A 20,972-nucleotide genomic window follows, 5' to 3' on the forward strand; every position below is an offset into this window, starting at 1 on the left:
ACTACTTTTTATAAGTCAAAAGTTCAAAAAAAAGGTTACTTTTAAAACTTTTCAAACAGACCTTTAGTCTGATTTGGATAAGAATTAACTACCAATTTTCTACGCCAAAAATTTAAGCGTGAACAAAAAAGGTTTTTAAAAAATATTATTGAATAAAATAATTTTTGAATAATTTAAAAATAATTAATGTAAATTATATTTTTTATAAATGATAAAAAGTTTTTGTCTTTAGAAAATGTTTTATACATTTAATTTGAATTTTTTTTAATAGTATTTGAATAAATATTTAGAAAGTATATAAAAAATTTGGAACAAAATTTAATTTTTAGATTTTCTATTTTTTAAAAAATTTTGTCATTCATAATAAAAGAATTTTAAAAAAATCACTCGATATAAAAATTACCAAATTTTGAGGATAAAAATATTTTATTTTTCTAATGATGTTTGTAAAAAATTACATTAAAATATGATCTCTAAAATCTTTTTTAGAATCATTTTTATTAGCGATGTAAACATTTTCGAGTACTTTGGTAGTTTACTACTCTAAGAATAAATATTAGCATTATTGAACTAGTCCCATATTATTATATGTTTTCTATTTTAAAGTTATAATTTTGAATATTTTAATTTAAAAATATTATTTTGAAAACTTAATTTAGTAATTTAATCATTTAAAGCTATTATTCTAAATAACAAAAAAGATTACTTAACAAATAATATTAATTTTTCTAAGACTATTGATTTGTGTTGTAAAATAAGTAAACAGAGAAGATGGAACAGATATAAATAGAGAAGTGAGAATAGAAAATTTTACTATAAATATTTTTTAATGTGTACCACAATTTGGTTGAGATGATTGAGAGATATTATGTAGCCGTAAACCTTTGAGATCAAGATTTTAGGTTAAATGAAAAGTGCTTTAGTTCAACATTAGTGTGGATTAGAATTTCTAGTTTATCAATATAGTGCTATTAAAAAGAGGCTATGCTTCTTATTACGACGACGGTAAATAGTCCAATCAAGGTTGATTTGGCAACCAAATTAACGGAATGAAGACGTTATGAACTTATGAGCGTGTTTGTTTCCAAATAGATTTGAAAAAGTCGATAACTAAAAAAATCATTGTTGAAGGTATAGGTATGAGATTGAATATAAAAACCTCTATTTTATTTGTGACTCTTGCTCTAGGTTTGGATATGATACCAAGGCTTGCAAGAACAATAGCAATTTGGCTATCAAAGAAGGAGTTAAGGCCACAATGAAAAAGGTGGTAACACAACCGCCGGAAAATTTAAATTCAAATAAGTTAGTAAGTGTTAAAAGAGAAATATTTAAATTTGGCAAGAATCATAAAGAGAGTAGTATAACTACCACTATTCCATATTTGATTAGAAGTGATTTGCATGTAATTCATAGATAACATGCAAATCTTGATGATATGGAGGGTCGGACTCAGATCTTGAGAAAGAAAAAATATAACATGGGCCATGAACTATCTTTATCTCATCAGCATGCCCATATTAAGCATATGAGGACTCCTTCTAATCCTTTATATAAGTGGAACAAGCCCAATCAACTATATGAAGCACAGATACAAACATGGATGTGAGACACAATACGACATAGAACACAAATTTTAAAAAATTGTCGAATATAGGAACACATATATATATAAATATTATATATTCATTAATATTAAATTAATGACTATTTTCAAAAACAATGGTATGATATGCAGTTATTTTTAAAATGTATAGATATTTAAAAGATAAAATCATAAACTCTTATGTCTTAATAGAGTTAGTATATCACATGTACACAAAAAAATATTTAAAGTCGCACTATTTCTTCATTATATATGGTTGATATTTTCATCGTTAGAAAAAAGTTACTTTTTTTAACTTTGCTTAGGGGTGGAAACAGGTCAGACTAGGTCAGGCTTTACTCTTAACAGGCCAGACCTGTAATAGAATATATTGGCCTGTCTGACCTGTAGTCTGGTATAGGCTTTTTAATGAGTACTGAGCATGGCCTGTTGTTAAATCTGGCCTGGCCTGAAGCTTGTCAATAGGCCTATTTTTTTGTAATAATAATTAAATTTAAGATATAATTTAATTTTTAAAATTATAAAATATAAAATAATAAATTTATGAATAATATTGATACAAAATAATTTATTCTCCATTTAAAGAAATGGAATTGGCCAATGGATTACTTAGAGTTACAGATTCAGCCATTTCTAAAACCTCTTATAATGCCTAAACAAAAATTAACAGACAATATTATCTCATAATTTTTTTTTTGCTTTCATCGTATTAACGGCATAAAGTAAGAACCTTTTAATGAAGAAAAAAATTAATAAAATTTTATGTTCAAAAAAGTAGAAATAATATCACAACATAAACAAAAAATCGAACTTAAAAAAAGATCTTTGACAGAATAAAACCCTAATTGATGAAAAATAATTAACATTATAACAACAAATATAAAAAATAATAAAATAAAAAATAATAACATGAAAAAAAAAGAAGAAGTATGTACCTTCAAAGGAAGAGAAGATGAAGAGGTAGGAGCGTGTAACGTGGAGAAGAGAAAAGAAAATGACCAATTGATCGTGTATGTTTATTTCTTTATTAGTGTGGACGGAAAGTTTTTAGAATTATTTTATTTGATTGGCTTTTGATATTCCAACATCAAAGATTAAAGATATTAAAAAAATAATATATATATATATATAATTAAAGAGACAAATGGCTGAGTGGATAAAGGTAACATTATAAGTTAGAATACCCAAGTTCAAATCTTTTTAAAAGCATTTTTATTAGTATAGTATAATAAAACTCTATATATATTTGAAGGCTCAGGCCGGCCTGACAGGCCCAACAGGCTATTTCAAAAGCCTAGGCCTGACCTTTTAAAGAATTTAGGCTTTTTTAATAGCCTGAGTCTGAGCCTATTTCCTATCAGGCCAGGCCAAATATAGGCCAGACTACAGGCCCCTGGCAGGCCGCCTGGCCTATTTTCACCCCTAACTTTGCTTCATCAAGGTGGATAACTTCAAGGACACCATTTTTTCATCAATTGCCAAAAAATTATCTCTAATAATATTTTACATCATAGTTTCTCTTTCATTGTATTGTGAATTTTTTTTTAAAAGAAAACGAATATTAGTGTGGACAAATACTAAATTTTTAGTACGTATAGTCAACTTATTTCTTTTTAGGAAATATATAAAAGAATAAATGCTCATATTTCTTTCACAACAAGAAGATGAAGATAGTTGCTCAAGTGATGAGCAGGATTTGCACCGATTTAGATTTTTTCACTTAAAATAACTTTCGTTGCAAATATAGACCAAACCAGCAATGAACTCCCACCTTCAAAGTTTAAAATTTTCTAATCAAATTAACCGAGAGTAATCAAATCTCGGGTCGTCTTTCCTAGGAACTAGTGCCAACAAGTGCATAAAATTGGTTGTGGAAAGTAAGGAGATTTTCAATGATGAAAGCAAACAATTAAAGAAATAAAAGAACACTCAAAATTGTAATTAATAAACTAATGAAGCAATAAAGGAAATATCTATCTAATATGGATAAGTAATGCTTTAAAATGATGAAAATGTGGTTCAAAATATAAATGGAACCTTGACTTGGGATGAGTTATGAAATTCCTTTCTTGCCATAACCACAACTATGATAATTATGATGGATTAATCTCACTAAGTCAACCCTTAACATCGAAGAGTAAGTCAAGTGAGCATAATTGTTATTAATCCACAAATCCTAACTAACTTACTAATGACCTTAGCAAGAAGCTAGCGTTAGTAGAAATAATAACAACTAACAACCCAAGAATTATCACTAAATGTCGAACATTATGACTCTAGTGTCCCATATACTCATTTCCCCAAGTCAAGAGGTAGAAATCTACCCCATAATCGAAATTGACATTTCATCAAACACAAAGTGGGTATAATCATAAAACATGACAAAATTGAAAAAATGATAAAAACTATGAATCACAAATGATCAAGATCAACACAAGTGACTCAAATAAACATATAAAAGCCATCAAACATCAAATTCATTAACTCAAACTCAAAATTACAAAATTATGTATATATTGATAAAGGAAAGGAAAATATAAGAAAGTATAAGACAAGTAGTGTAATAAAAGAGAAAATTAAAAAAATACTTACAACGGAAATTGCTAGAATCCAAAATCAAAACTTGAAGTTATAAAATTTTACAAACCCTAATTAAACCCTAAAGAAATTGAGAGAAAACCTAAAACTAAACTACCCTAAAACTATCCTAAAATCTATCTAAAATGTATTGTATAATATAGGGTTAAGTACTTTTTTCGTCATGAAGGTATGCGGTCAAAATCAAAATCGTTTTCGACCTTTTTTTCTTATTAAAATCATCCTCAATGTTTAAAAATGCTTTAAAATAATCCTTTTTTAAATTTTTAGACTAAAATACCCTTCATCATCATCTCTCCTCTTCACCCTCCTTATTCCAATGTTCCTCAGTCTCCCTACTCCATTCTCTTCACCGAAATTTTCAACAACAACACTAACTATTTTTTTTAATTTCAAAAAATCAAATAAAACTAACACAAAATCAACAATAACAATATATTTAAATTAAAAAATTCACCAACAACACCACCACCACATTCAAATTCAAGATAAAAAATTTCAAAAAATTCAAGAATGACTAATTTAATTGATCAAAATGGACCAATGTTTCCAAATCAATTTACCTATTTAATACGAAAAAAAAGAACGAAGTATCTGCGAAGCTCAAAGGCGAGCTATCCCATTCGCAGGCTTTGACTTTCCAACATAATGCAATTGGGGGTAGTTCCAATCCCTTACTCTTCTCTACTTAGTCACATTCGCATTCCGATGTGCTGCTTTTCTTTTTGGGGAAGAAATTCAACTTAATTGGAAGATTTCAGCTTTAACCCAGATAATCAATAACAATATATGCAGGAGGCAGAACGAAGGCGCGGCGCTGCGAGAGAGAAAGAACGCAGGTCGGTATTGTGCGAGAAAGAGCGCAATAGAAAAGGAGTCGGCGTCGAAGGAGAGAACGGGATTGAGTTGGCGCCAAAAGAGAACGTCAACAACAACGCCCTTTCTTGTCGTCTTTCTTCTTCCTCTTCTCTTTTTTTTCCTCTTTGTTCTCCACCCTTCCCTCTCTTCTTTTTTTCGTTTCTTGCTCTCCCTCCTCTATATAACTCTTTGTGTTGTTGAAGGAAAAAGAACAAATGAAGGTAAATGATGGATGATGGAAATTTTTGTCCAAAAACTAGAGAAATGACGATTTTATAATGTTTTATAACATTGGGGATGATATTAATAACGAAAAAAGGTCGGGGACGATTTTAATTCTGACCCAAGACTTTAGGGGCAAAAAAAGTACTTAACCCTATATTGTATTTAGTTGAGTATGGTATGATATATGGTTGCTTGTCCCTCCTTATAAGCATCAAAGCCTTCAGAAATAGGCCAAAAAGCTCCTCATATCGCGAGCCACGTGACTTTTTAATGAAGTCACGTGCTGTTACTTGTGTGCGTACGCACACTTGCTGATTTTTCTCCTGTGCGTACGCACAGAGCTGTGCGTGGGCACAGTTGCTTATTTTGACCCTTGTGCATAAGTACAGAAAGTGTGCGTGGGCACACTCTGAAATGCTTTTCTCCTTTGATTTTTCATTTTTTTCCCAATTGCATGCTTCTCTTTTAGTCTTATCAAGTTATTCCTACCTATTACACCTGAAATCACTCATAGAAAACATAAAGGCATCGAATGGGATAAAAGTTGAATAAAATTGATTAAATTAAGTACAAAATAGCATGTTTTTACAATTGGACACAATTTAGAGAGAAACACAAAAGCATGTTATTTACATAAATAAATATGGGTTTATATGAAGAAATTCACTCAAATCAATCCAAAATTTATCATCAAATATGAATTCATCACCAAGTAATCTAAGAGCAATTGGTTGAAGAAATTTTTTTTACCACCATGAATTAGCCACCAAAATTTTGGATCGACTATGTCTTTATCATTTAAGTAGTCATAATCATCAAAGACCCCTTTACCATAAAAAAGCTTGCGAATTCAGTGTTTATTTTCTCCCTCTTCTTCGTTAGAAAACGAAAATATTTGGTAACAAAAAATAATTAGCCAAAAACAACCAAAATTTGTCTTAATTAGCATTCATTAATTATTCTAATAATTAGTGAATGCTACAATAATTAATCAATGTTAAATAAGGTAAGTTCTGACTATTTTTTGTCTTCCTAACATTATCGATTAAAAAAATATATCTTCAAATATTTAACTCTTTCATTAGTGATCTCAATATCTTGATGAGAAAAAACTCGTGTAAGGTTTTTCTTAACTATTGGTGGCTATAATACCTATATAATTAGTGATTAAGAAGAAATTAATAATAATTCAATTATCTTTACTTAATACTTATAACTAAAAGATATAAATCATAAATGTAAAGGGTTATCTTGGATTCAATGAATATGATAAACAATGAAGGAAGTATGCTATTTTTGATCCATTTTTAAACTAATATTGAGTGTCTAACATTATAGAAAGATGATGACTCTTGTTCTTTCTTTTTTGATATAGATATATAACACTTTTCACATTCTTGATCATTGATCATTGAATCACACATCTCATGAACCAAATAAAGAGTAGGTACATCTATGTCTGTACTTCTTAAAATATCATAAATAGAATTTGTGAAAATAAGAATACAATCAATTTTTGTCATAAATTTCACTCAAAATTTTTTGAGTAACAAACTTAACTCTGCTAATATTATTTTTCTTGTATGAAGACCACTTCTCACTTATAACCATCTCTTTAAATCCTTTCTTTAACAACTTAAATCTTTTGAGTATCATAATGATAGAGGCAAATCAAGTAGGAACAATATTAAATAACTTAAATGTATTAAACTCATTGATATGATGATTAACATTAAAATTTTTTATAAAAGAAGCATCTTTAGCAATTTAACTAATCCATGAGCATTTTTCATAAATAAATTCTCTGTATTTTTAGCTGCACAAATATTCTTTAAAGCAAGATTGAGAGTATGAATAACACAAAGAATCCAAATAATAGATGAAAATTTAACTTTAATCAATAAATCAATGGCTTTATGTAAGACCTCGGATTTTAAAAAAATTAAATAAAAAATTTATTTATAATTTATTATATTTAATTAAAATGATATTTTTAAGAAATTTTATATATCAATTAAACAATTTCTTATATATGATTTAAAATTTTAGTAATTGAATGATAATAAGAATTTTATATACTTTAATTTGAATAATTAGATTTTTAGTTCTATTTTATAATTAAAAAAAATTAGTTTGATTATCCCCAAATATTGAATTAAAGTATTAAGTTAAAAATAATTTATAAATTTATAATTAAATAATACTTGTATAGATATTATTATTAAATTTAAAATTAATTTTCAATTTCTATATTACCTTTTAATTTAATTAAAATTACTAAATTATCCAAAATCTCCAATTTCATACCCAAAACCCTAATTTTACCCTAAATTACCCTAACCTAACCGCCTCACCTCTCTCATCCTCCCCAAACACGCACACAAACAAACCCACAGAAACACAGAGATGGATTAAGGGAGACGAGAGAAAGAAGGTTGCGATGAGAGAGAGAGAGAGATGTGTTAGAGAGAGCCAAAGGGAGCTGCTGCCACCACGCCTAGCTATCGAAGCACTGCCGCCGAACCCGTCACCTGTGTCGCCACCGTGAACCGCGAACAGACGAGAAGGAGAGACGAGTTCGCAGGGAAGAAGTGGAAGCAGCGTCGTCACTCCGTCGCTGTTCCTCGCCATTGTCGAGCCACTGTTCGTGCTTCCATTCAGCACCGCTGTGACTCCCGTTATCTCCAGATCTGTCGCCGCGAGCTGTGACCGCCGCCGTTGAAGTCCCCCTCGCCATCGTCCTTGAGCGCAAGTAAGAGAGAAGGCTCAAGGAAGAAAGGAACGCGATGGAGGGGACTGGAGAGGAACGCTGTTCCGCATGCATCGTCGTTGTTGAAACTGGACCGCCGTCGTGGGAGGGAGGTCTCGCCGCCAAGCTATTGTCGCCGAAGTCCTGTCACTGCCGTGGAGTTCGACGCCGTTAGATCAGAGAAGAAAGGAAGAAACTTGCGCCGTCGTGCTCCTTGCTGCCGTCGACATCGCCATTTAGGGTTGTGCACCGCCATTTGTCAGTGCTCTATCACCGCTGAAGCTTTCTGCCGCCACTCTATTATTGGTTCCTTTTGTTACAGTAAGTATTTTGTTCCAGAACCCTTGATGTATCAATTTCTGTTATTTGTGGCTGAGTATTCTGCAGCGTTATTAGGATAGGGTTAAGCTTTGGTTCTTGCATGTGGTGTTTGATGGTTGCCGCTATTACAGGTCGAGAAATAAAGTTTAACTGTTCTAATTTATGAATACCATGGAAGTTTAGTGGGTATTTGCAAATAATTTATGATTGTTTGGAATGACTGAATGATGAGTTTAAATTGTATTTATGACTGAATTTGGTGAATATGTGTTGATTTCTTGATTGTTTAGGAATGCTAAAAGATTATGATTTTACTAGCTGGTTATAATGAATATTTGTTGAGTTCTGGTTGTGAATGCAAATAGATTTGGTATTGCTTGTTGAATTGGAGATATGAATTGAATTTTATTAATTAAGTTTGAATTGAGGCTGGGATTGATGCTGGAAACTCTGGTTATGTCAATGTCTTGGTTGGGTTGTTGATTTGAGAAATTATATAAGTAAGGGAGTCCGTAAAGGTAGTGAAGACGAATTTTAAGAGGAGGTTTTGTCCGAGCTTTCATAAAAACATTTGAAAAAGTGATCTTATTTTGGAAATCCTATTTATAAGCTTATTTTGAGAAATAATTCTATGTTGGAAAATACCTAGTTTGCACACTTACCCATACTGAGAAAAGGATTTTGTATTCAAAATTTGAGTTATACATTTATATTACGGAGTGACTTAGATTTGAAACCGTTGAAAAGAGTTTGAGAAAATATTGGTTTGATTCAAGAGCAAAAGATTTGGAAAGAGGCTGAATTTTATTGAAAAAGAATGTGGCTTGGTTTCAAAGGAAACGATTTGATTATTGAGATTTATTTAATATTTGAAAATGGTTTGATTATTGAAAAGGATTTGATATTCAAAACGGTTGAGAGATTGTTTAGTGGGGACCTGAAAGGGTGGCATAGTCTGAATTTTAAAGGAGATGTTGCCGAAATTCTTTTAAACTCCAAAGCTTTGTTTAAAGCATTGTTTAAAAGCAAATATGATTTAAGAATATTATTAGATTTTAATGTATTACAGAAAGAGTCTTGTTTTCAATTCGATTTGTTAAGAAAGTATAATGTTTTAAATTCAATCTTTTTAGAAGAGTTTTTATTTTAAGTTATGATATGAGTTCGGTTTGTTAAGGAAAAGAAAGAAAGAGATAAGAGAACACGGTATGTGTGATTATGAAATGGATAAAAGGTTACGAGAGGGTGACGGAAAGTAAATACTTATGGTGCCGATGTGAAAATGTTAAGCCGTGGGCTTTGTATGTGAATAATTGTGCGGGGACGCCTGTGTCTATGGAATGACTTCTAGGACAAAGGGGCTATAGTTATCAAAACCGAACCGGTAATCGAACCGGTCAAGCTATTGGATTACTGGATTACTGGTTCAATCGGTGGGTTACTGGTTGAACCGGTTAACCCGGTCACTAGTCAAGCTACTAGGTCACTGGATCATTGCTCTTGTTTTCATGTGAAGTTGATATTTAAAAATCGTTAGATGATTTGACAAGTTTGACTAAATATCATTTAACGATTTTCAATTATCAACTTCATATGAAGACAAATGTATGTGAGTCTTTACTTATTATTATATACTATAAATATTTGTTGAAAAAATAATATTAATAGATATCGTATAATCATGAAAAAATAAATAAATTGTGATTAATAAAATTTATTTATTTATTTTTTTAATTTGTATTAAATATAAAATTATAGTTAAATAAAATATAAATTATTTAAAAATGAGTGACATTAAAATGAAAATAAATTGAATATAAGTAAACTAAAACTTGTACAAATATTAACAAGAAGCATTGCAGTCTGGTGGTCATGCTAGCATCTTTACTATCCTTAGGTAAGGGGTTCGCACCCCAGCCATCACATTTTTGATTTTCCAAAATCAAGGCATGACACTTGGCAGCGAATGAGCAAATGGAGCACGGTGAAGTTGCGGAACACTGGTGCGTCGTAGGTTCTCCTTCAATTGCGACTGAGCGGTTCGGTCGAATCGATGCTCACTGGGTTTGACCGGTTTTCGCTGGTTTAGTACGGGTTTGACCGATTTTCGCCGGTTCTCTACCTTAAGCGGTTAGACGTTTGGACCGGACCGGTGTTAGGTTCGGTTCATTAGTGCTTGAAAGTACTTGCAGAGGTCATGTTCGGTATAATTCAGCTGAAGAATTAGTGCCTGCAAGAAGTGGAAACTTGCAGAAGTTATGCCGCTGGAATGCCTTTTATCTGATTTGCAAGTAGATTGCGTCGGGTGCGGGTCGAAACCGACAAATGAGTTCATCACCTGCATTAGGGATAGACATGCATCATGTTGTTTGCACATTTGCATTTGGTTGTGTTTGCTTGTATTATTTCTCTATGATTGTTCTGTTTGACTTGTTTGTGTGTTGATCTGTTTCTTGTGCTATTAGTTTGTGGATTGAGATTTGTTTTAAGTTTGGAAATTTAAAGAAGGTAATTAATTATATAAAGTAAAAGTAAAAAGTATTTCCAAAGTTTTAGCATAATAGTTTTGTTGAGTAAATTAATTATTCGCATTATATTCATTACTTTTATGACATTCTCATTTTCTACTGAGAACGTGTGGTTTGTTCTCATCACCCCAAAGTCTTCCATCCTTTCAGTGACACAGGTTCGAAGTCTCTGTATGAAGTCGCGGACGAATGTTTAAAAGTTAAGTTGTTTTCATAGAATTATCTCGCCTTTATTTATTAGGATTTTATTTTACCCAGAGGGATAGGTAATGTATTCGAGTTTTGTGTTAAATTTATTTGTATGGCATTTATTAGTAGTAATAACTATGTGATTACTATTATTTGGTGATCTTTGATATATGATTTTCAGTTAATAAAAACAAAATTTTCATGCATTTTCTTAAAAATTGAAACGCAACAACGAACTGAAGGCTCAATATTAAATAGATAATAAGAAAAACAGGTTAGTAACGCTTTACTTTTGTTACGATCATGACGTGCTAAAAATTAGGGTGTTACACTTTACAAATCGATGCACTATCAGTCATAATTTGCACTACATTTGAGAGACCAACTTCTCTTATCACAGCTCTTATTTGCTTTGCAACATAATCTTTGTCTTTAATCTCATCTAAACAATCTACAACTTTAAAAAACATAAGCCCATTATCAGTCACAACCATAAAATTAAGAAAAAGGCTTTTTTTAGGAATCACTCCATCTATCACTTATATTGTTCACTCCCTTTCCATTCTATAAATTTTTAGTAGGCTCTAACATTCTTTTCACAATTGCTTTTTTTCGCAAGCAAAGTTGTCCTCAATTTATTATAACTAAGAGGAACATATTAGATGGGCTTCATTGATCGGCAACATAGATAATATCAACTCAACTTACTATGGATCTAACGAGTCTGAAAATGCATATGCACGGGTCTTTATCTGATCTTCCAAAAGACACATGGTTGGGGTTGGCATAAATTTACACTTCATTGACTGCAAATTTTATAACAAAATAATTAACACTACTCATAATAAACTAGATTGTCAAATGTTGGTGCTTAAGAGATAATTACATTGGTAATCAAAAAAGAAATAAATGGATTTTCTATAATCTTTTTTGGATTGGTTCAGTGCATAAGATGCCTTGGATTTACTGAATGATTTAGGCTAAATTTTTGGCTTTCTAATTCCGCCTGGTGGAGTGAAAGGTAATTTTTTCTGTGTCTCTGTAATAGTCTTACCCTAAGAAAAAATAAGTGAGTAAACACTTATTATCATATTAAGAATATACTAATAAAATATTATGATGTATGAATTTTACTACACATGTCTATACCTTTGATATGTTTTTCTCTCTCGTTGCAACTCTTATAGTTGGAGATACTGGTTTGTTCATATTAATTTTGATGTTGAATGCATCATCAGGAATGGAAGATCTCTTGTCTAGCTCAATAAAATTATCTTCATCATTTGATATAGCAGTAGATATCAGTATCTGAACCTTTAGCCTTCAATATATTTGGGAATGGATGTTTCCTTTGTGAAGAAAGTTTGGTTGAAGTCTCAAAATCATTGTTCAGGATCAGTTGTGCCATCGTTGCCTCAATGCGACTTACAGATTCAAGTATTTTTTTATCATTTTTTCGTCCTGAGCCATGTTTGCGACTCTCATTGACTACAAAAATTTTAAAATAACTTCATAAATATAAAAATAAAAAAGATAATGTTGTTAATGTTATTGAAAAATGTCACTAGGAGAAAAAGAGTAATGGTTGTTTTGATGAGATTGTTAATGAGAAAAGACGATTTTTCTAACCACAACTAATAGCATAAAAAACATAGGAATTAAACATGAAGATCATGAAAATAATTCTATTAATGTTGTATAATATGAATGGGAAGAGAAGAGCCTCTAAAAATTTTAATTATATTACAAAAAAATGTATGACTATGATAAAAAATTCTTTCGTAGTTTATGTGTTGGTTATTTTCATCAAATTGATATACATAAAATGTATTACGTAATATAGGTTACATTACTATTTGCCAACTAAAATTACCTGTATGCTAAGGAGGACCTCATCCATACATCTATTGGACAATTTTTCACTTTTATTTAGATCAATGTTTGAAATAACATCGTCGTTGTAACACCCTAATTTTTAACACCTCATGATCGTACTAAAAGCTTAAGTGCTACTTATCTCTAAACCTTTTTATTCTATACTATTTTTATTTAATATTGAGCCTTCGCGAATACGAACCGAAATTTTCACCAAGAAAACGAAGAGTCGGTACTTTAAATCATTTAATCACAAAATTATATATATCCACATATCATTATATACATAGACTTAATCAATGATCCTCAACTATAAATCCTACCCCTCTAAAAATCAAAACGATAAACAACGAGGAGAAAATAAAATCTAACAGCTCAACTCGTAAATATATTCTTCTATGCTCCTATAGCTCCACGCTAAATCTTCGCACCTATAGCTAAAAAGGGTGGAAATAGGGGGTAAGAACTGGGGAGTTCTTAGTAGGGTCGGGATAGTTAGTTAAGTCGAGATTATCACAGCTCAATTTAATTCACAGCCCAGCACAATGACCCAGAACAATAACCAGTCATAGAAGTAAAATTAGCAAGCAGTTAAAATCACAAACACACTCAAGCAATCACAAACAATTCATAACACCGAACCAAATGCAAAATATGCAAACATTGATGATGCATGTCTATTCCCATCGCAGTTTATGAGCTCATTTGTGGTGCGGAATTTACAACCCACAAACTAACCGGCAAGTGCACCGGGTCGTACCAAGTAATACATCAGGTGAGTGAGGGTTGATCTCACGAGGATTGATGGACTAAGCAACAATGGTTGATTAATTTACTTAGTTAGACAAGTAGAAAATGGTATTTTGAGTTCAAAAGCATTAACAGTAAATTCAGAAATTAATAAAGCAAGCAGTAAACAAATAGTTAAATATGCATGGAGAAATAGTTAAGGCTTCAGAGTTATCTATTTTTCGGATTGACTTTTCTTACTAACTATTTTAATCATGCAAGATTTAATTCATGACAAACTATATATGACTAAGCCCTAATTCCTTAGACCTTCTTAGTCTACTCTAACTTTCATCAACCGCCAATTCCTTGGTCACTTAATTCCAATTAGAGGATGAAGTTAAATTCTAGTTTATATGCCACAGAAACTCTAATTACCCAAATATAAAAGAATTATATATCACGTATCCCGTTAAGTCCAAATAAATAGAAGTTTAGGAGAAATTGTTTTCAAGCTGTTGTTCAAGTAAAGAGCTTTTCCAAGTTATACAAGAACTCAATTAGAACAAGGGTCATACTTTCGTTCCACCCAAATTCATAAGATAAGGAACGAAAACAATTCTTGAATTATAAATCAGTACATGAATTAAAATAGAAAAATAATAATATCAATCCATACAATAGACAGAGCTCCTAACTGTAACAGTGGAGGTTTAGTTGCTCATGGTTCAGAGAAAAAAATTAGGATTCAGGTAAACTGTAAAGTGCGGAATCAAGTAAGAGAAGAGAAGATCCCCCGAAGGGCTGATTTTTTTTCCTTTTATATCTAATCCTAATTAATGTAGATTATATTTTCTAAAACTAAAATAATATCTTTTCCTAATTGTAAATAAAATAAAAGTTGAATCAAAATTAATTTGATTGATCCGTGCAGGGCTTGGAGAGTGTGGGGTCCATTGGATTTATTAAGCTCCACGTTGAACTTGGCTTTTTCCAAGTTCAACGTGGAGAAGGCAGCAAGTGCTTCAGCGTGTTCCTTTGAATCCACGCTGAACTTGGCTTTTCCCAAGTTCAGCGTGGAGAAGGCAGCAAGTTCTTTCCTGGAAGTTCTCCAATCCACGCTGAACTTGGCAGGAACCAAGTTCAACGTGGAGGATGCAGAGGTTGCTGGAAGAGAAATGTGTACTATTATATATCGTTGAAAAGCCCTGGAAGTTAACTTTTTAATGCCGCTGGAATCACATCAATTGGACCTTTGTAGCTCAAGTTATTCCAGTTTGAGTGCAAAGAGGTCAGGATTGACAGCATCATTCGCTTTTTTCCTTTTCTGCTACAAAACTCCGTCAAATCCCTCCGGATGCTACCTGAAATAAATAGAATTGTGCGCAAATCAAAGTAGCATCCATAGTGGCTAAAAGATATTTAAATTTTGATTTAACTTAGCAATTCAAGTGCAAATTCACAAGGAAAAGATAGACAAGATGCTCACGCATCAATTTGTCAGTTTCGACCCGCACCCGATACAATCTAACTCGCAAGTTGGATAAGGCATTCCAGCGACATTACCTCTGCAAGTTTCTACTTCTTGCAGGCGCCGATTCTCCAGCTGAAGTATGTCGAACACGACCTTTGCAAGTACTTGCAAGCGCTGATTCTCCAGCTGAAGCACGTGTCACCTTCTCTTGGAAGTCATTCCATATTTATGGGTGTCCCCGCACAATCACAAAAAAAGCCCACAGCTTATTAACATTTATCCTTCGACACCTTACCCATACTATCATCACCCTCTCGTGACTTTTCCATGATCACACGTGCCGATTTATCTTCTCTTTTTCTTTTAAAACCAAAACCACCTCGTTATGACATTCACCAAAACCTTTAAAACAAATTCACTTAAACCAATTTTTCTTTCAAAAGACAAAGGAAAATCATTTATTAGTTAAACCCATCAGCAAGGCCTTTAGACTTTAGGGGAGCAATAACCAATCTCATTTTCTTAAGTTCATTAGAAATTCTTAACAATCATTGTTTTCTTAAATTGAATTAATTAAATAAAGTTTCTAAATCAAATCAAAACTAAATCATACAAATTAAAAGTTCTAAACCAATTTCAAAACCAAAACCAACCCCAGTTTCATCCTTAAAACTAATTCTTTAACTATTTCCAAGACGTCGCAAAACGAAATCATTCAATCAAAATTCAATTACTTTTAAAGTTCACTAAAATTCTTCTGAATGAAATTTTTAAGTCAAATTCAAAACATAAGCCCTTTTCATATTTAAATCAACCTTAAAACATAATACCTTTCCTAAATAATTTAAAATCGTAAAATAATTCTTTTCCAAATGAATCGAACTCAAAACATATACTTTTCTTAAATGAATTAAATTCGAAGATAACTATTTTCTTAATAAATCAAAAATAAAAAATATAATTTCTCAAACCCAATCTTTTTTTAAATAACATTTCAATCAAAGTCTTAATTTTTATAACAAAATTTTGACAACATCTCCTCTAAAATTCGGACTTTGCCACCCTTCTCGGGTTCCATCCAAACCATTTGTCAAACTCTTTCAAATCATTTCCAATAAATCAAAACTCATTTCTAATATCAAAACATTTATAAAATCAAACTAATTAGAAATCCAACCGCTTCCAAAATCAAACCACTTTTTATATCTCAAATCATGTCATCAATTCATTTCTTATTAAATCCCAATGTCATCATCAAACTCACCAATTCCACTTGATCACAACAATATTCTAGCCCCGAATTCATCAAAATAATTCGGTTCTTGGCTATGCTTAAACTGACTGAACTCCAAACTAATGACAAATACCAATATATCACAAAAATTTAACATAAATTCAGTCAAATTCAATCAACAATCAATCACAACATCAATTCACTTATTCAATACACATTTATTCATTAAGAATTTGCCGAAACCCTACTTCCATATGAAATCAAAATAACGAAAACTCTGGAGAAGCTTTTTGACTGAGCTACTGAAGAAGAAAATGTTAGAAATCGTCTGTGCCTCCTAGAACTCCAATTAGTCAAACTCAAGGAGAAGGGAAGTTACGTCACCATCAATTTCTACCAAATAAAAGTGACGCCAATGTATAGAGTAGGAGGATATGAATACTTTTATCAGATTAGATTTTTTATTGGAATTACGGATCTCAAAAAATCAGATGCCGAAGATTCATGGCTTCTATGGAATCTGTCTTCTCTCACTCACAGTTTCTCCCTCTCTTTTCTCTCTTGTTTACGCTGAATGGAAATGAAAGAAGAACGTGATGATGATATGGTGGCAATGAGGGGACACGTGTCACGTTTTGAAACTGCTGACTAAGCGATTCAAGTTAAATATCTTAAACGGATAATTATGAAAATTGGATATATTAAAACACAAGTAATAATATATATGAGTTACTAATATAATGACATTAGCAACATTAATAATAAAAGATATACAGTGAAGCATTAGCAAATTTACGTTCACCGAGAAGTACTGATATTTACTCATATCGTCGAATTTTGAACTCGATAATAATAATATTAACTAAACTTTATTTTAATCAAAGCAAATAAAAAATATTAATAATAATAATAATAATTTTATCCTTTCTCAACATATCTTGTTATAATAAAAATTATATAAAAACTCTAATTAATTTAAATTCTAGTAATCATAAAATTAATTATGTAAAATATCTTATTATAGAAAAATTATATAATAACCTTAATTTATCCAAATTCAAATGATAATAATAATTATAAAAATTAATTTAATTTTGCTTCATAAAATAATTTTTAAGAAATAGTTCAGATTAATAATAAATATAATTAAGTTAAACTTTAATAATTATAAAATTCTATTTAATTATTTTGGTAAAATAGCTTTCTTAAAAATAAAATCTTAACAAATATAATAATTCATAAATAACTTAACTATTTAATTTTCAAAAACTTAAGATGTTACAGTCGTTGATAATTAGGTTATCATGTATGATAAAAAAAAATAAATAAAAGATGAAGTAACTCATGCTTAAATCAAATAAAAAATAGAAAGCCATTAAGCCTTACCTTAGCAATGGAACTATAATTCCATTTTGATCAACTAGATCAATTTTGACAAAATCACCGCCTGGTGTCAGTGAGACATCCTGTGTATTACACATATTATTAGGTACTAAATTTTTGTTAGGAGGAATATTTATGATAGTTGTCAATTGAAGAATAACGTATGAGTAAAATTAGTGTGAATGGTCAATATTTAAAAAAATTCGTAAAAGTATAAAATATTAGTCGGAATGAATTAAGGGATCATATATAAATATCTATTTAATAAAAATAGTTAATTCCAATTCTATCTTTTTTAATTTTTAAACTAAGTGAGCAACCCTAAAAATAATTATGTTATCTTATCTTTAGTTAAAATCAAATATAAATTTAATTTTACCTTATTTTTTATTTTAAATTTTAAACCAGCTGAGTTTTAAATTAACATGATCATATCTTATCTATAAGTTTTTTAAAATCGAAAATACTTCAAATCTAATAATATTGGATGGGTGACTAATACATAAAGAAAAAAAGAACAAACCAATTGATTAATATGTACTCTCAATCGAGCTAACACACCAACGATCTATTTTCGAATAAAAAATATTCAAAGAATCGATTTGAATTCCAGTACAATCGAATCGATTTATTCTTATACCAATTGATTGAATGCATACTAGAAGACTTCAAGCATACTTCAATCGATTTCATGCGCAAAACAATCAATTGAATGCATACTAAAAAGTATTCTTCAATCAATTTATTTCCTACTTCAATCGACTGAATGCATATTTCAATCGATTTTAAGTACAATTCAAACGATTTCATGCACCTTTAGCATGTTTTCTTCATTCATCAATACATTTTCTTCAGTCTCCGGGCCTTAGGATGATGCCCATTGGGTTTGTGATGCCTACATTAGTATATAGATGGTCAATTGCTTCTCCTTGATGATTGATAGCTTCAGTTTGCCTGTCTTGACGATCCTTTATCTCTATAAATTGTCTCTCTATGTATAATCTCATACTTTACAATTCATCCATCAAATTTCACATTGTTGGCAAAGGAGGCGGTAGTGGTGGAGATTCTTGGGGTTGTGCATGCACCTGAGGTTCTTGGGCATCTGGATCTCTCTCTATCTATCTTAGAGTGTTGTCATCAATCTTGGCTACATTATCCAAGATAATACTTTTTTCTTTACTCAAGTAAATTTCAAGCCATTTGAAATTCTTGGTCCATTAGCAAGCATATTCTAGACTAACACTTGATTTCTCTCTCTTCATTTCAAGAATATAATGAACCATAAAATAAGGCCAGCTTGTTTCCTTTATGGTCACCATAGCGCAAAGCACTAGAATATCTTCGTTAAACAAGATTTCATGATTATGATTTTTTGGAATCAACACGTATAAAAACAAATACATCAATATACGCTGCTCATTATCCAACTGCAACTTATATTACCTCTAACATCCATGTGTGGATCCTCATATTGTAGACTCTATAAACCAACCAACCTATCATATTTACCCTATTCTTCATCTGCCGCAATACCTCCAGTAAATTTTGCCCCGTGATAAACTAAATTCTATTATTCAGCTAATTATTCCAAAGTAACTTTATAATACCATGACCCGAAATCAAACTCAATCAATGGCATTACTTCCTCATCCTCTTCATCATTTTCAGGAACAATATAGTTTAAAGTACTATAAACAGCCCTAACTAAGTGGAGATAATATTCATCTTTAATCTGTACAAAATCAGTCAAGTGCTGTATTTGCAAAGCATTCTAAACCAAATTATAATTTCTACCACGAATGAAATCGGGTTTTATGTACCTGGGAGGAACAATTGCCCTTGACTGAAACTTTTTCACATAGTTGTTCAATGCTCTCAGAGATGGCAGCCACCTTGCCATGTAATGTGATAAAGCAACTAGTTTAGCGGATGCAAAACTTTCACCCTCAACCCTAGCTCTCTTTGCATTTTTAGTTCTAACCATTTTGGGGATATTGGTTCGGTGGGGTTTATAGGAATTTGTATGAGGATTAATAATATGTATGTAATTTGGAATAGGTGTTGATGAGATTGGAGAAGATGAAGAGAGAAGTTTTTTGGTTTTAAAGAGAGAAGAGAGGTTATACAAAAATGGATGTGTTATGTTTAAAAAAGGGAGGGAGGCGAAACATGGAGAGTTATCAGGCTTAATATATAAGCGTAGATCAAAATTTAATCGATTGTATTATCATACCAATCGATTGAATACAAAAAAAACCTTAATCACGTACAAATTTCAATCGATTTTATTATCATACCAATCAATTGAATACAAAAATACCCTTAATTACTTACAAACTTCAATCGGTTGTATTATCATACCAATTAATTGAATTCAAAAATACCATTAATCACGTACAAATTTCAATTGATTGTATTATCATACCAATCGATTGAATTTTGATATCTCTTTCTACGGTGTAAGTCAATCGATTGGGTAATACAACCAATCGATTAATTGTGAAAACCCATATTGCTTTGAAGATTTCAATCGATTGGACAACACGAACAATCGATTAAATAAGAAAAAAATCCATACTTTAAGCATAGTTCAATCGATTGTGTAACAATTCCAATCGATTAAATTTTGGGAAAATCCATATTGTCATCCAACATTCAATCGATTGTGTTGTACATCCAATTGATTGAATTACCAAGAAACCCGATTTTCTATAGTGTTTATGGATGTAATGGATCAAGAATAAAAAAACTTGTTGATTCGTATTGTCAAAATATTTATAACGATTAATAGAAGATCTATTTGTTATTTTTTTTAATTATTAATAAACATAATAGATAAATGATAAAATAATAACTTATAAAATAGATAGTAGATTTTATAATTAAATAATATATAAAGGATTCATTTATAATTAAAATTAAATTAAAACTATTTGACAATTATTAAAAAACTTAAAAAATATATTTTATGATTGAAATCATTAAATAGTCCAAAAGTTATGGGTTCATCAAATCCTTTGCCTAAAAAATAGGCATGTCTCATAGGCCTTTAGATGGTTATCTCAAAGCCATTCAACACTTGATCCATTTTTAGTAATCCACATATATATATATATATATATATATATATATATATATATATATATATATATATATATATATATATATATATATATAGTTCAAAATTTGATTAAGTCCAA

At 30.7% G+C, this 20,972-nt stretch overlaps 1 long non-coding RNA gene across 1 annotated transcript; it reads left to right on the forward strand.

Moving 5' to 3' along the window:
• Window positions 1-6,642: 6,642 nt before the first annotated feature.
• On the forward strand, window positions 6,643-8,557 carry LOC140184762 (uncharacterized). The gene is made up of 2 exons (XR_011882407.1): window positions 6,643-8,357; window positions 8,489-8,557. It is a non-coding gene; the product is annotated as an uncharacterized lncRNA (long non-coding RNA).
• Window positions 8,558-20,972: the final 12,415 nt, after the last annotated feature.

This window comes from Arachis hypogaea, chromosome 5, assembly GCF_003086295.3.
Source record: "Arachis hypogaea cultivar Tifrunner chromosome 5, arahy.Tifrunner.gnm2.J5K5, whole genome shotgun sequence".
NCBI lineage: Eukaryota > Viridiplantae > Streptophyta > Magnoliopsida > Fabales > Fabaceae > Arachis > Arachis hypogaea.